At 39.0% G+C, this 17,346-nt stretch overlaps 1 long non-coding RNA gene across 1 annotated transcript; it reads left to right on the forward strand.

Moving 5' to 3' along the window:
* The first annotated feature begins 224 nt into the window (after window positions 1–224).
* LOC108505170 lies at window positions 225–9,775 on the forward strand. The gene is made up of 3 exons (XR_001877408.1): window positions 225–326; window positions 8,126–8,277; window positions 9,504–9,775. It is a non-coding gene; the product is annotated as an uncharacterized LOC108505170 (long non-coding RNA).
* The last annotated feature ends 7,571 nt before the right edge of the window (window positions 9,776–17,346 follow it).

The raw sequence follows: 17,346 nt of genomic DNA on the forward strand, positions 1-17,346 counted from the left end.
ATTGCCTTCATTTTCAAATGCAGCAGATTTTGCAGCTTCTTTTGCTCCAAGTGCCAGTAGCAGGGAGGCTGCTTTTGTAAGTGCTATGAAAACAAGTTCCAGCAAAACTGATCTTTATCAGATCCAGTTGAAAAGGCTGCACACACTGAATAGTGAAACAGCCCTGTTAAATTTTAATCTGAGTTACATAAAACATTGTTCTTAAACTGGCACATATTGACATTGTTCTCACAACCCATTAACTTACAGCCGGAAAGTGAAAAGGCCAAGAGACACGTAAAACCTCTGTGTGAGTCCGTCTGTGCATGTATGTAAGCAACTTCTAGGTAGGTTATGGTACAAATCACAGTAACCTTTCTGCAGCATCCTGCCTATTGCAGTGTTTTGTTTCTTCCTTGTGGGATGGGGGGACAGGCACTTGCAGACTAAGAATTATATAATTCAATAACTCTTTTGGGGGGAGAGTTCTTGTTTTGGGCACCTGCTGTCAATGCACTGAGAATCTTTTTCATGTAAATTTTAGAGTAGTAGTGAGGCTGTGCCCAGAAGCCAGTGTGTGGCCTGAGCTGGGAAGATCCCTAAGTAAAAGCAAAGGATGCAACACATATACTTGGGCAAAAGACAACCTGCATTTAGCTTATTGCAGGTGGTAAAATTTAGTTGAATTGCCAAGATACAATTCTAGCCAGTTGTTTTTGAAAGTATGGGCTGTTGGGTGCTACTCTTTGTGAAGGAACTGGAGTTACCACAACAGGAGTAGCAAGTACAGACACACGTGCCTAGGTAAATCAAACTGCCATTCCTGAGAGCTGCAGGATTACAGCAATGCAGAGTAGGAAAAATGGGAAGACAAAACTGATACTTTAGTTCTTTTTTTTTTTCTGATAATATTTCTCATCTATACTGAAACCTGAAGCAAGATTTTTTTCCAAGTAACCTCTGATCTTTAATATACAGTTTAAAGTATTTACAAAGTTTTCTAATTAAATTTCTTTTAAAATTACATGGTGTTTTTGTAGGGAATTAAGAACAGTTTTTCTAGTGTTAGAAAGTCAAACTTCAGGGTACTTTAAGATCTAAGAGCAAGTAAGTTACAGAGTGCCAAATTAAGAGATCATTTACATACCTGTGATGCCTATTAATCTGCATCAGGCCTTTCATATTTACTCGTGTACCTCAGATGATAAAATGGCCTGAGGTATTTGGTTACCCCTTTGGTTTCTAAAGCTGTTTCATTAGCATTGGGTATGACTTAATTTGGATGCAGGACTGCTTCTCAAATTACCATGGGGAAATTTTTCCTTGTTTAACTTTTTGCATGAGAATTAACTCTTAATCAAAATCTCAGGAACACTGCTGTAGCTAGAAGTTTAGTCAAGCAGATTGCACTGGCCAGCTGCTGGGTGAAGTAGTAAGGCCATGTGAGAATGATACACATGGAAGCACCTGAAACAACAGAATACAAAACAAGCTTTAAGGGTTGGAGGGCCAAAATTAATTTTCTTAACCTATTTGCTGCTGGATCTTTGGGAAGATAACAACCTCCTTGTTAATTGTATTTGATCCTCAACACAGCATTAGCTATGTCTTCAATGCAGTAAAGTCTCAAAATGATGGGTAATTCAGCCCTCGTGTGTGAGAAAGGGTCAGAACAGGAGAGAAGGGTCAGAAATAGGGACATGGTTCTCCATTTTTTACAAAAGCTGTGCCTTTTATTAAATCTTGAATTAGGCTGAAGCCTTGGCCCAGGAAAGGTAACCACACAATAAAATCGTATGGTTTATTGAACAAAAACAATTGTCGAACCAACACTTTACACATTTAATGATTAAACCCGACTTCCTCTCCACTGTTGATGTGGTCTTACACTTGCTTGCACCAAATTTGTGTGGGTAATTGTTTGCTTGTGTACACTGCCAAGCATTATTTGATTAAGAAAATGTGCTTGGCAGAGGGAGATGGAAGCTGGAAAAGACAGAATCCATGTCAACAACCCATGTGGTTCCCAAAAAAGCAGAAAGTGTGTGCAAGACAGATGGTAAAACACTGCATAAGCAGTGCTATGTGTGGTTGCTGACAACCCAGAAAGTGAGCATGAGCAAAGGTATCTGACTGGAAACTTTAGTGACTACACATCACTATGCTATCCTGTCTCACGAAGCAGGAAGGCTTGGCATTGCCTTTCTGATGCTCTGGAGTCACTCTTCTAGTACTTACAGTGCATGAGAGGTCAAGAAAACTTCAGCTCAAGAGAGATCAAGAAAATTTCTGCCTAGGTGTTTCTGCGGATAACAAGGAGCTTGGGGAAATTGTGCTCTATCACTTACAAATCAGCGAGGACATCTGCTAGGCAATCTTCTTTCTATTTTCATTAAACAGCAGACTGTCTTCCACATATTTTACAAACACACCAGGGATTTAAACTGGTCCCTTTTAATCCCTAAAACTCAGCTAAGATTAAGCAGACACACCACAAAAATAAAACAAAAGGAGTTGTCTTCTGCGAAGCTGAGTTACCCCAAAAAACCACCTTCAGGTTATGCTGTGGCATTAGGCAAGCAGCTTTCAGATTCTGAAAGACAGGTAATAGTTAAAGCTAAGCATGATTCTAGAGAGACATAGTATCTGTATTATATGCTTTTTTGATAGTCTCCTAAGGTAGGCAATGTGGGAAAATAAATCTGATTTGCAGCTGGAATATCTTCCCTCTCTATCTGTATAATTATTGTTTCCTTCCTTGCTTTTCCCTAAGACCTGTAATTACTACTTTAGCAGGCAAAATATGTAACTGAAGTTAAGACAACTATAGTAAGCAGCTGCCTTTGCTTTAGTGATCAAGTCAAGTAGGGCAGATCTGAATCAGATTTGTAAAGCATAAATTTTCCTTGTAGCCAAACCAACTAAAAGTAACACACCCCTTATCATCTGCTCAATGAAAATGTCCAGCAGCTGTGCTGTAAACATACCCTGAAACTACTGTTACGGAAAAATAATTGATGAGTTGTTCAAATGCTTTAAGGGGTGATCAGTCCAGTGGTGCCATCAGGGCTCCCTGGCCTTCAAGGGACCAGAGTAAATGCCTACTTTTCATCCAAACGTATATTTTTCAGCCAAAGTGTAGTTGTGATGTGAATCCAGCTACACAGTTTGAGCCATTAAAGGGATAAACTCCTTTACATTGCCATGGGTATGTTTGCACATTATTAAAGCTATTCTCTATCTTTTCTTATTACATAATTATTGCTTACTGCGTACAAATGTTGCATTTTAACGCACTCTGATAAGTCAATTATAATGATACTTGAAACCCTAGAATCAATATTATATATACTTTTTGCTTTAGGGAATGAAATGAACCAGATAATACCCTCTACTTGCCTGGCAATATGTGAGAGCCACTTGTTTCTGTTCAAAAGGAATTACAGCTCAGATTGGAGAAACAGGACTGGTCTAGCCCATGAAGCTGCTGCCCGATTGTCATCAGCAGGGATCCCATCCCATAGTGCTCCACATCACATGGTGCAGCAGAGCAAAGGCAGGTTAAATGCCAGTGTGCTGCTGGACTGTGTGGGGCTGGGTCAGGCACACCTCGAGAGATGAGAAGCATGAACTGCATCATGGGGTTGTCACGTTGCAGGATGGCTCATTGAGAGAGGAGCTGAGAGTAGAGGCTTTGAACTTCAAAGAGCTCCAAAAATGACTGCTGGTATTCTGGAAGTGGCCAGTGACCTGTAAGTAGAGTTAAAAAGAAAGCTGAGCTTAGTTGCAGATGATCTTAGTCCTCAGGCCCTACCCCCTCAAACACTGGAGGGACAACAAGATGCTTATCATGGACAAGGGATAACCTGCCATATGTTGTGACTGATGTGCAGGAAGATGTTAGTAGAAGTGCATCCTTTCCACATGGTAGCAACCACTAGAGAATTCATATGATAAAATTAGTTCAGTCAAAGGAACAAAGAAACACCAAAACTGTTTTAGTCATAGAAACAATCACACTGTAGTGTTCCCCTGAGAGATTTCTTAGAGATATATATGTGTGTGTATATATATATGTATATGTGTGCGCATATATATATTTAAAAATTTTTTTGTGTCAGAATTTTATTCAAAGTAGTGGTTTCTTAACTTAGAAGAGCTCTGGCTCATAGGACTTTAAATATTTTGTTGTCTGAACATCCACTGAGATTAACAAATGTCTCTGTACAAAATAAGGAAAAAAAATACGAGCAGACTGCTTACAAACAGTTCTCAGACAAATTGGCCATGTACACTAGTTAACTGAACTTTCTTAGGTCTTACATGTCACCTCAATTAAGACTATGAAATTTAGTCCTTCCAGGCTCAAAATCTTGAACGTTTTCTTCAGGGTAGGCATGTAGTACTTGTTATCCAGTAAGGTGCTACTTCCCAGCACAATGAGGAAAAGGACTGACCCCCAGCTGTTTACCAACGGCACCACTGGAGCACTGCCAGCTCACAATTGCCTTAATGACCAAGCATATGATGTCCTCCTCTATGCAAAGCATAGAGGTTTCAACCTTCTCTGGCTGGCACCTTGTCGAGTGTGTGACTGCTTATGTTGCTCACTAATTGCATCACTTCATTTAAAAGAGAGAATTATGAGGCTGTATAAATTGTTCAGTGGATTTAAAGTATATAAGCTATTGTAAGATACTCAGTGGAAGAAAGGGATGCAGTTTTCCCTCCTTAATAGTAAATTAATAGTAAGTAGGACTGGAAAGGCTCTAATTCCAGAGCGAATGTAATTCAATAAAAATGTTCAAGTGGGTCAATGTAGAATTTTGTAACAACATACTGGATCTGATAGAGAGTTGACCAGGAGAGTTGTATTTGGTCTTGAAAATATCACAAGAGTAATGTTAAAATATTTAAGGAAAACTGAAGCATGTTTTAAAAATTTATAGTCATGTCTGGGTTTATCAAAGACTTTGGGTCAGCTGATGAAAAACTGAGATGGGATTTGGTTTTGATGTAGCTAGTGTAGAAAATGGATCATAGTTATCAGGTGAAAATTCCATTGTAGCTGTTCTTGAGCCATATGTTTCAGGCACAAATATGAGTGATGTGAAGAACTCCAATCTTTCTATTTATCTGGAAATTTATCATATGTTACTCTTTGCTAATGTGGTCTAACTGTCCGCCCAAGGCCGAGCTCCAGTTTGTCAGGACCAGATGGTTGGGAGGGAGGTGGTAGGAAATGACTGCCAGGACATCATCCAAATATGTCACCCAGAATTTCTTTCTGTTGGCTCACAGCCCTAGGCTTAAACTGGGAATATCTATGCAGAGATGCCCCAAACCTATCAAGGGCCTTCAGAAAGACTGAAAAATACCTCTTTTTCTAGATCTTTCAGCTCTGGTATTTGCCACAGCACCTTTTACTCTACACACTCTTGAATGGGAAGTCCCAGGCTCAGCAGCATAAACACTGACCGTGCTGAGCCCAATTGTAACACTTCAGCTGGTTTAAAGGAAGGCAATATTTCGCCTGGGAAGTCTATGCTTAGTGTCAAAAATGGTAGAACCTAAGCAAGAGGAAAATAAAACTTCTCTGACGGAGACATCCCAAAGAGAGAAAGTTGTGTCAGGATTGTTTCCATACCAACCCTGAAGATGTAATATGTAGAGCCAGGTAAGCAGCAGTCCTAAGATAAGGTGCATTTAAAATTGCATGTGGTGGTGACTTGATTATGGTTGCTGAGAACTTTAACGATCTATTTAATGCAGTATCTGTGATAGGTTAATAATTGAAACTCATAGGTACTACTGCAAGGACATGGTGTTCAGCCCTTTATTCATATCTGGATTTTGGCTGCTAGCAGGATCCTAATCAGTGAGTTTGATTAACTGTGTCCTGGTATCTCTTCTGTTACAAGGGTGATAATTAAACGTTCCAGGAAGCAGGGAAAAGATAAGTCAGTGAACTGACTGGGATAGCCCCATGAAATTTTGTTTCAAGTAAAGAACAAAAAGTAACTCTTTTAAATTGGCTCTTGAAATAAAGATACAGTTTGGTTGGTCGGGATGGATTCATGGATATGCTTTTTGCAGAGTAGAATAACCAATGGTAGTGTTTAATGAATTTCCCTATTAGGTTCCACATGGAGGAAAATTAATGGGTGCTAAAATAATAGGTCATTTATGTCCAGCCCTTTAAAGATGATGAGTTTTTTTCTATTCAAGAAGTTATTTCATGCAGGAGGGAATCTTACAGACCACGTGTAAAAATATCTCAATCTTTGACCTTGTTGGAGGTTATATAACTTTTCCCAAGTAATTATTTTTCTGCATTGATGAAAACCTATTGAGCTGTTATTTAATGCTTAACTACTGCATTGTGCCTATGAAAAGGAGGTCACAAAAAGATTTTCTTTGCCCCTCACTCTCATAAAACAGAGTACAACTTTTTGTCCTGAGTCTGTTCTCCTTTTCTCAACTGAAGGTTTTAGTGCTTTGGAAGTTTCTAGCTTCAGCCCAGATTAAAGAAGTTGCCTTCCTCTGAATCATGGAAAAATACACTTTCTGCAGCAAAACAGTGATAAAAAGGTACAAGTGGAACTGAGCTAATTAAACACAACTGTTCAATCTCATCTAAGGTGCTTTATCTGAGACATCTCCACTGGGGTGGAAGAGTGAATTCAGCCCAATAAAATTACTTTTCTGGATTTGCTTTGTCCAATAATGTGTTGCTGTGCCCTCCACTGAAGAATCGGGAAGTCTTATGAAAAGGAAACTATTGATGCTTCCTACTCTTTTTCTAAAGACAGGAATCATCCTGAATATTAATTTGTGAATGCATTTAACTGTTTCTAACTACATTTCAGAGCAGCAGTCCTGGCAGAGAAAGGAATCATGCCTCTGATTTCACAGGCAGTCTGCATATGCACTCCATCTGATGGTTTTAGTCCATATGATTTGAGCCTCTGTTTATGCAAGTCTTCCAGTTAATACTAAAACAGCATAGTCATCACTAACCAAAAAATAGCAGCTTGCATCTAGAGTAAGTAATAAGTAATGGCCAGTCTTCGCGAGCGAAGATTTGGGAAAGGTCATTAACCCTTCGAGCCTGCGCAGTGGATTTTTTAGGTGAGACACAGCGTGCGCTGAACTGAGCCCACCCTTTAATCCTGAGGTTCATCTGCCGGGGTCGAGTGAAACTCGGATAGTGGCAGTGAGGGTCTCAGAACGTAGGTTTGTTTAGAGTGACCTTCTCTTAGATGGATTGCCTTACAGGGCTGACGAGCTCCATCTGCCTGGGGGGCCGGGAATCGAACCCGGGTCGCAGTGGTGAGAGTCCTGCACCCTAACCACTAGACCACGCATCTGGGCTCATGTTGAATGCTGGGAACATTTTCTACATGATACTGGGTTTAGGTTGTTGTTTATGCCCAAGCTGCTTTCCTGGTATAGATTTATTTAAGAAGAGAACAGATTTTTACAGTCTGATTTCCCAGTAATTTCAAGAGTAATAAGATGCCTAAATAAAATCCTGAGATTCTGGAAATTTGTCTCCAGCTTCACTGAATTCTACATGTTTAGGTTTACACTGATATGCCTTGTTGCATTCATTGCTCTTAAATCTAAACTGTAGCAGGTGATGAATTTTCTTCTCTCCTCTTGGCTTACATAAGTTTCTTGTGAGTCTTAATATGGAAAAAAACACAAAATGCATGAAAAAGCATAATGGAGGCCTAAAAAAAAATAATCAGGAATCAGGAAGTTGAGAGGGTCAAATGAATCAGTAGGAAAAAACTAGAGCCACTCCTACCTCTCATTATTTCAACTATGTATTATTCTTACAGATTTAAACTCTCTGAAACAACTAATTTGAATTTTTAATATAGTCTTCATTGTCAAGTAAGGTAAATAATAACATTTTGTTATGCAAAAAATTTTGCCATTTTACTGTTCCTAAAACTTGAATTCAAGCATTGGGATCATCCTCCTGTCTCTGTAAGAATATTTTACAGGCCAGCCTGTAAAGTTGACAGTTTCTGTCAACTCATATTCTCTTTTTTCTTTTGCTCCCAAGACTTTGATGTTCCCCTAAGCTAGTGGAAGAAGATTGTGACACTCATAAGAAAAGTGATCTTTGTTCCAGGGAGAGGTGCCTGCTCCAAACGAGAAGACCTGGGTCACAGCAGTAACCCTTGCTGTTGAGATGGGATCCTTAGCAGATAAGGATCCAGCTTGGATCACACCCAGCTGCACAGCCCTGTCTCAGAGAAGTGTGAGCACTAAGAGGGTGCGAAGGTGAGCAGAAAGAAAATCTGCAGATAAAAATGATAAGATTACAATCCGAGGGAGCATGGTTGTAACAAAACCATCAGGTGTGAAAGGATCCAAGAGGAAAAACACCTACATGAGAATTTCAAAGTTTAAAGAAAGAAAGCAGAGACCTTAATCTAAGGACTGGCTGATGTCACTAAGTCACCAGTAAGAGCTGTGAATGGAGCTGGTGGCAGAGGGCAGATCAGCAGCAGAGGAGCTGACCTGGTGACCTCCAGCCAGTGGCTCTTCTTAGCCAGTTCACTGATGCTTTCATCAACAGCAAAGACTATTTAAGTGTATTATCATGGTGGCAAGAAGACCTGAATCTTTTTGTGTGATTGTAGAGACGTCTGGTTCATATTTTTTATTTGTGCTTGTCTTGCCTGAAGTCTTTTCATATGGATAAGGGGTCCAACTGGATTCCCCCAGAAGGTTATTTAGAAAGTAATTAAAAGATTATGTAAAATGGAAGGTTGAGTTTGTTTTATTAAGTAATAATTACTTATTTGCAAAATTTTACTGAATGTGAACGCACCGAATGCCTGAACTAAAAACTGAGTGACTGCTGAAAACACATTGCTTGAAGCAAGATGGTAATACATGCTTCCAGGATGGAAATAACAGCAGACAAAGTGGGTCAGCAAAAATATGCTAGGAGTTGTTATCTCAGACTGCCTTAATAGGCATATTTCTGTAATCAAATGGCAAACACTGCCCTTTTTACATGAAAATTGCTCTGTAGAAATAGACGCCGCCTCCTTTTTTTTTTCTGTTTTCTACAATTTTTTTTACTTTGGTTATTTAGTTCTTCAGATTTGTCTCCTTCTCTCCTTCTTGTTAGTACTTCATCAATTATTAACTAAGCCTTCCCCAGCTTCATGTATTTAAAACAGCTGGTGTGACTTCATTATGTTTTCGAAACCTGGTGATTTACCGCTATAAATGATAACTTTTAGTTTCTTTCCATGCTGCTTGATTTTTTCCATCACTTAATTTGTAACAGTTGTCTAATGGTGCATTTATGGTATCTGTGACAAAAAAATTACATTTACAAACTCAGGAGTTCAAAATGTTGCACTAAAGGGGGTTTCATGCTTGGATTTAATGGGTAGGAAGTCATAGATGAATTCTGGTATGGTGCTTCTCAGAATTCAGCGTGACCTATTCATAATGCTGTGTGTCTAACCTTTTTTCCTTCATTTCTACAGGCTGAGGAAGAAGAAAACAGGAGCTACTGGTCTTGGGTTTAGATTCTAAAAGTTAAAGAGCAACTCAGTGAGGTAGCTTTTAATTTGGACCCACAGTCTGTTCATTTAAATGTGCAGCTCCAGCACTTTCAGTCGTACCTGGAGCGGCCTGGCCATTCGGAGAAGCTGTACCCCACCAGTTTGGGCAAACACAGTGTTGATTGATATGGTGTGTCACTAAACACAGTTCCAGTGATGGCTGTGACTCAGATGTATTGCCTTCAGTTGCACACTTACACTCTCAAGGCATGACTTCTGTAACTAAAATGTGACCGATGGGAGTACTTCTCAGAAAGTGTGCCCCTGGGCCCTCGCACAGACATGGCAGGGAGCAGGGAGCAGGGAGGTATTTAGTGCTAAAGCCCTGCTAAAATTCTCAGAAGTGACTTTCCACTGGGTGATCATTTCAGTGGCAATGCTTTTCTTCAGGACCTGTGGCATTGTCCTACATCCTGCATTATGCAATGATTGTTGTAGGTAATTACTTGTGGTAGTTATTCTTTTTAGTGTAAGTTGTGCACACTTTCTCAAGCAAGCAACATGGTTTGCCTTTTATATTTGTATTATTGGGCTCTCTACATAATCTGTTTCAAAATTCTATTACATGAACTTGCTTTTTCCTTTCCTGTCACCAGTGAGAGTCATTTGTAGAATCAATAGTAAATGCTCCCCAACCTTCATTTCAATATCAGACTGCAGCTCAGCTCCAGCAGACATTTTTGGGTAATGAAAAGCAGACAAATATTTATTTGTGTCTGTTTCATAACATTTCTATGTATGTCCATATACACCTATGCATTTGCCTCGATCTGAACTAATTATTTTTGTTGTGTTTGATTCTTAAAGAAACAAATTACATTTAAGAAAAATGACATGGATGTTTTCTTTAGGGATGTTGTGTTTTTGTTGTTTTGGTTTTGTCTTTTTTGTCTTTGTTTTGGTTTTTGTTTGTTTGTTGGTTTGGGGTTTTGTTTTGGGGGGGTTTTTTGTTTGTTTTGTTTTCAGGAGTAAAAGATTCTCATTTGCCTTTAAATTTTCTGGTAACTTGTTTCCATTAAGAAATTGTCTTCCTTCTTTGACTCAGTCACATATCACAGGTCAGAGCAAGAAAAGGCTTTTCTCTTCTTCTAGTAGGGCCAACAAAGCTAATGCTGGGATATGCCAGTTCATAGGTATTCAGAACTTGATGGAAGTAGTTTTTCCATGTTTTACTCCCAGATGGTCTGATTATCTGTGTAACATGGTTGTATCTGCATGTGACTATGCACATGTAATACACATGTAAGACAGCACTGTTCTAGGAATGGAATTTATTTCCTGCCGGTACTGCACTTGATGGATTTTGATAGTAACTAAGTGCCAGAGTCAACAGAGAAGTCATTTTTCACACAAAACAAGCATTTTTTAAAGAATCAAGCATACTAGCGGTGACTGTTGTACTTCAGCTTAAGGCCACCACATAAATTATATGTGAAAATTACTTACGGAAGGTTATGGATGCCTGTTTGTATCAGTACTATGAAATATTAATTTCAATTTAGCTTCTTCTAACTGCATATGTTATTCTCTTCTCAAAGTTATTTTAGGATATTCCTTGAGTCTAAGCATACTAATAATGCTCCACTCTTGTTTTGCAACTGATTGAAGCAAAGATCTTGTTATCCTTCCCATTGAAACCATGCCAATGATCCCACTTGAGAGCATCAGTTAAACTTTCAGAAAGTTCATGGGACATTGATTTGTTATTCTATATCAATTTCCTTTCATGCTGAGGTTACAGACAGAACACCATCGATTTGTTTATTTAAAATGAAGTTGTAATGCATAATGCATTCCTGTTCACTTGTTTTTTTCATTTGAGTGGAATATTTTCAACTGAATCCTGTGCATCAAATTGCCCATTTTTTAAAAATTTGCTCAAATATAAAAATGGCAGTGACCAAATGAATTGAAATACAAACTTATGATAAAAATGCTGGTAGAGTATAATTACAGCATAGGCATAAACAAATAGATCTTCCTAAATATAAATTATTGTACCTGTATTGACTAGACCATCTGCTCCAGCATACCCCAGCAACATTATTATTTTTTTAAATATACCTGTGCTCTTAGAAGAAATGTTAAAAATCTGAAGTTCAAAATACACTAGTAAATTAGAAACAACAAAGATGTGTTGTAAATCCATAGTAGAAAGCTGTCAGTGCACATTACAGACATTATGTATTTGAGCTGTGGCATTCTTACTCTTTCTATTTGCTGGGAATTTCTTACAGCACCTCTTAATCAGTAGGATGTATAAGATGTCTGCACGCTGACGTAAGTATTCCCCCCACCCTACAGCCCTCCCCTTCCCTCCCATCCATCCCACCCCACAAAACGAAAAGGTATTGCAATGAAAATATTTGGGTGGACAAAGTCTGTGATTCAACATATTATCCTAATCTGTGTTCTGGGTTGTTCTGTTGAGAAGATGATACTCAAGACTCTGGATTCAGGGTGATGTTTTTCCTTATTAGGTCAAATACAGCAGTGACTCATTCCAGAATATGCAGTATTTCTGTGAGGCTTTGAACTGTGGAAGAAATATATGCCACAGGTACTTTGAACATCTCATAACTCACTGTGTTTTGCAGCAGTTTTGGGTTTCCACATGTTGCCCATAGCATTTGGGAGCCAGATTCAAAACTGAAGGCAGAAAAGAAATTAATTTCAAACTACTTTCTCTTCTGGCCTTCGCTGCATCTGGTTGATGTATGTTATTAGTTCATGGCCATGGAGTGATCTGATACCCAGCTGATGAGAGCTTATTTGTTGTTCTTCTTCTAATTTCACACAGATGATTTGAACAAATGTGGTACCAGAATTCAGGACTCAGATGAAAATCTATCTTCTCATGAAAGAGAGTTCTTTTTTTAACCAATGCTGATATGGAGCATACTGCTTCTTTGCCCTGCCATTTGGCTTGCTAATCTTATGCTTGAAGGATGTATTCATATTCTCCTTGCTAGTGAATTATAGTGATATGAATCAGGTGATGCTAATTCTGGCAAGCTATAAAGGCTTGGCTTTCCAACTGTGAGAATCCTTCCTTATGGAAACTGGGAAAAACTTGAACCTTCTTGCCTTGAACTGGAATCGTATTTCACCGAAAGTATTTTAAGCTATTTTTCTCCTCAATTTCTAAGTCATTAGAACTCATCATTTGTCATTCATCATCTCATGATTAATTAATAAAATTGCATAAGAATTACCAGACTGCACCATGATACAGATCATGGCATGGCTGATCATTTTACATGGTATTCCAAACAAATACTCTTCTCTAACATTAGATGTAGTGGTGATGTTGTTGTCAGTAATGATGCTCTGTGATTTATCACTACCCACTGGTGACAGTGAATGGATGCTTTCTCAAGAATTCCTGCAAACGACTTTAGGAGTTGTTGACAGATGCTGCTTTTGATGAGAAACAGAAGGAATAGGTAAGAAATAACAAGTACCTTGTGTTTGTCCTACATCTGATGATGATACCCTCCAAAAATTTGAAGATTCCTGACAGAATGCTACATAACTGTGTTCATATTATATATTCATGCTTAATAATTTAGGTACCATAAAATATATTTAAAACTAAAAAGAAAGAAATTGCATGGGAAAAAAGTCCTGGGTTCTCACTGTTCCCACAAATGGAGTACAAAATGAGGCTTTCTTCAGTGTGAGGAAAGAGACAAGCTGTTGCATAAATTCCACCAGGGGTGACCATGGTGCACATTTTTTATTGGAACTTGTAAAAATGGAACTTGTAAAAACTGTGCCATAGGGGCATTTGGTCTGTGATGACTGGCTTTTGTGCCTTAACTGTTCAGCATTAATTGTTTGTCTTTGGTTTGGGAAGGGTGCTGAATATTTGCAGGATTGTGAAAGTGGGTTATGAAATAGCTGGTATGGAACATCCTACCAGCACTACTTAATATGGAGTGATATTTTTGGGTTTTTTTCTATTTCATTTCTTTTCTTTGTGCCAGCTGTCTAGCTTTTGTTTCCTTAGTGTGTTTATCTGGGCAAATCCAGACTGGAGTTTCCATGGTTATGTCGTTAAGAATCTAATCCAGCACACCTTGTATGTGTGAGTAATGCTTATATGTATTAATGGGCTTGCTGGAAACACTGTTACTTGTGTTACTCATGTGAACAAATCTTGAAAGAGCAGATATAGACTTACTGTGGTGAAACTCCAGATGTAGGTATAAACTCACCAGGAGACCAGATTTGCCACTTATTGTAAACTATGAGGTGGTGGGAGGAGGGAGAAGTGCTGTGGATGCCCTGTCACTATCCATCAGTTCTTAAAACTGATTGTGACCATCTTCCTCTACCATCCTCAAGATAAATTTTTATTTGTCTTGCACAATTTTACTGGAAGGGGCTCCATAAATGTCATTAATTGGGAGTGACAATTCCATGGTAAGAGCAGTAACATGATCCTGAATCATTTCCAGAGAAACTCTCCATTTTGGCTGTACCAAAAGACTTTCTAGTCCATGGCCTGGCAGTATTTGACTCTTTTTTGCTCTGTCCAGCCAGCATTCATCTACTCGGTATAGATGTGATGTGTTTATCTGAAACAGATGAATAGTTTCTCCCTTGTTAGATTGAAGAGAATTGGATACCTAGGTTGTTCAGGTTGCTACTAATTTGGAAGATTTGCTCTATTTGCTAGTATGTGGGATTGCTGGCTAGGAAAGGGCATGCATGAAAGCATCCTTTGACGAGGAACCTGCCTGACTTGTTCTTGGCAGTGGAGACAGCCTGTGTGAAAACTTACTACCCAGCCAGTAGCTCCTGGGAAGACACTCCCCACAGTCTCCCAGAAGAGTGGGGGCACAGCCTCCATACTTAGCACCAGGAGCTCAGTCTCTCTGTGGGATTCTGTCTTTCTCTAGCCCAGAATCCAGAGACAATGACACAGTCCCTTAGGCTTCTGTTTTAAAGCACAAAAACCTTTGTGTAGGAGGTTATGGAAGAATGAAGAAATCTTTGAGCCAAGTGCTGAGATCACAATGTGTATTCAAAATAACAACAGAAAATGGCTGTCTCTAGGGGCAATGGTGCCTTAAATATACTCTTGAGCAGTGTAATGTGGGAATCTGTTGGAATCATCTTTTGGCTACAAATGTGGAGAAACTTCTAAATGTCTTAATAGTTGGACATTTTTCTATTAATGTTGGTTTTAGGCAGCTACTAATTAGTAACAAACACACAGAGGAATGAAGTAGACATGTTGTGAAAGCCCACACTACTTTGAGAGAGTATTTACCAGAACTTCTGCTGTGCTCTAGACTTAATTGTCAGTAAAAACAGAATTTGTAAACCCCTTCTATTATTGTAGTTTTATGCAATGACCTGTTTCATTTAGTTAGTCCCTGCTGGATCTGCACTTGTGTCACCTGTCAGGTGTCACAAGCCAAGGCAGTGCTACAGGCCTGGGGCGGAATGACTTGAGAGATGCTCAGCAGAAAGGGATTTGTGGGTGCTGTTTGACAGCTGACTGGCTATGTGCCCAGGTGGGCAAGAAGGCCAAAGCATCCTGTCCACTGTAAAAAACAGGGTGGCCAACAGGACCAGGGAAGTGATTGTCTTCCTGTACTCGTCACTGGGGAGGCTGAACCTCAAATCCTGTGTCCAGTTCTGGGCCCCTCACTACAAGAAAGACATTGAGCTGCTGGAGCAAGTCCAGAGAAGTGCAACAAAGGGTCTGGAGCACATGTCCTGTGATGAGTGTCTGAGGCAACTGGGGTTCTGTAGTCTGGAGAAGATGACCTTATTGATCCCTACAACTACATGAAAGAAGGTTGTAGCCAGAAAGGGGGTGGTCTCTTTTGCCGTGTTTCAAGTGAAAGGGTGAAAGGAAATGGCTTAAAGTTGTACCAGGGAAGGTTCAGGTTAGATATTAGAATTTATTTTTTTTACTGAAAGAGTTGTTAGGCATTGGAATAAGTTGCCTAGGGAGGTGATAGATTCACCATCTCTTGAAGTGTTCAGGAGGCATCTGGATGTGGCACTTAGGAATATGGTTTCAGGGTGATTATGGTGGTGCTGGGTTGATGGTTGGACTCAATGACCTTGAAGGTCTTCCAACCTTGATGATTCTGGTTCTCACTTCTCTCACCTCCTGTGTTCCTCTGCTCCTGAGTTCTGCTTTCTGTGACATGACAGCCTTGTTCCTGCAAACAAATTTACGGTAAGGGGATATCAAATCACAGAGAAGGTTGAGAACAACATCACAAAAAATCCTTCATGGATCATATATTGTGATCTCAGAGATTCTCTGAAATCATCCTGTAAGGGGCTTGTCATTGTGGAAGTGGACATAGTCAAAGCTCTGTCTTAGTGTCCTTCCAAAATGGGTTGTTATGCTATGCTTTCCTAAATCAGAACATCTCCCAAGACCTTCACTTGTTAAGGTGCAACTCTCTGTGTGCTCTGTTTGAGTAGTTTTATGTAGTATTAGTAGTTTTATCTCTTTATGATTCATGTATACACCTTTCAAAAATTCATTGAATGTATTGTATGAAGGAGAAATCTGTCATTTTCATTCTTGGTTTCAAGAGTACAGGATGTCATTAATGGGAAACTCAGTAGAGGGGAGTTAATATCCGTGTGGAGTGAGGCAGTACAGACTCTCCCACTCCCAGTGCTCTGCACAGAATACAGGAAAGGAGCACCTGCTGGCTTTTGGTGTTTCCCAGGAGACGCTGGTGGCAGCAACTGACTTCTATGGAAAAATGAACTGGAAGATGTACACAATATATCAGTCGCATAACTTGCCAGACCCTTTGGATTCAATATGTACTAGCATAAGCATGAGTCATTCAAAGTTCTTAATGTAAGTAAATGAAAGGGCAAAATAAGCTGGCAGATTTTTATACAAAATAAAAATATATAAAAGCAGACATTAAGAAGACTTTCAAATCAAAGGGGAAAAATTATGTCAAGCAGAAAATAATTCATTGGAAGGCAGGATTGTCTGTGTGAGTTCACAGCCTATTTAATTTAGTTAGTCCCTGCTTATACATACTAATCTTATTAATTAATTAAATTTATTAATTCCTTTAGACAATACAGACCAAGTAAGGATTATGAAAGACTGTCAGAGTTTGTGTTGTTTTCTTAAATTAGAGTGTGTGATGAAGGGAAATGAGTGAAATATACACGTGGGACCATCAAGGCTGCCTGAATGTTAGGGCAGATGCAAGTTTTGAGTAGAAAGCTCAATAACTTTTTTGCAATACAACTATGTCTGAAAATGGTCACAACAGCTTAACAATGCTTAAAATTTTGCCTGGATGGACCTTTGACTGGTGGACCTATTTTGCTCCACTGTATCTCTTACTCTGCTGTATCTTTCCCTCCTGCCCTTCTTATTTCCATGGCATATAAATTTATGAAAGTACTTGGATCTGAGGGATCCAGATCTAGTTAAGCATCATTACATTAAAAGAAACTTTTGGATAATCATCTGAAAATATTTTTAAGTTGATATATATATGTATATATGTACACACATACCTATCTATGTATATATATCTGTAGATAGATAGACATATCACCTGCAACAGACAATGCAGTCTGGTGTGTCATTTAAATACAACATAAAATGTTTGTGAGACAGGAGCAGATCCAAAAGTAATTCCATGGAAATTAATGCAGGAAATATAGATTTCTGCTTTCCTGTGTATTGTATTGCAATAGCAGTTGCTTATAAATTTATTTGATAGCTATAAAACTTGTGACTAATTCT

Source organism: Lepidothrix coronata, unplaced genomic scaffold (assembly GCF_001604755.1).
Source record: "Lepidothrix coronata isolate B3197 unplaced genomic scaffold, Lepidothrix_coronata-1.0 Scaffold185, whole genome shotgun sequence".
Classification (NCBI taxonomy): domain Eukaryota; kingdom Metazoa; phylum Chordata; class Aves; order Passeriformes; family Pipridae; genus Lepidothrix; species Lepidothrix coronata.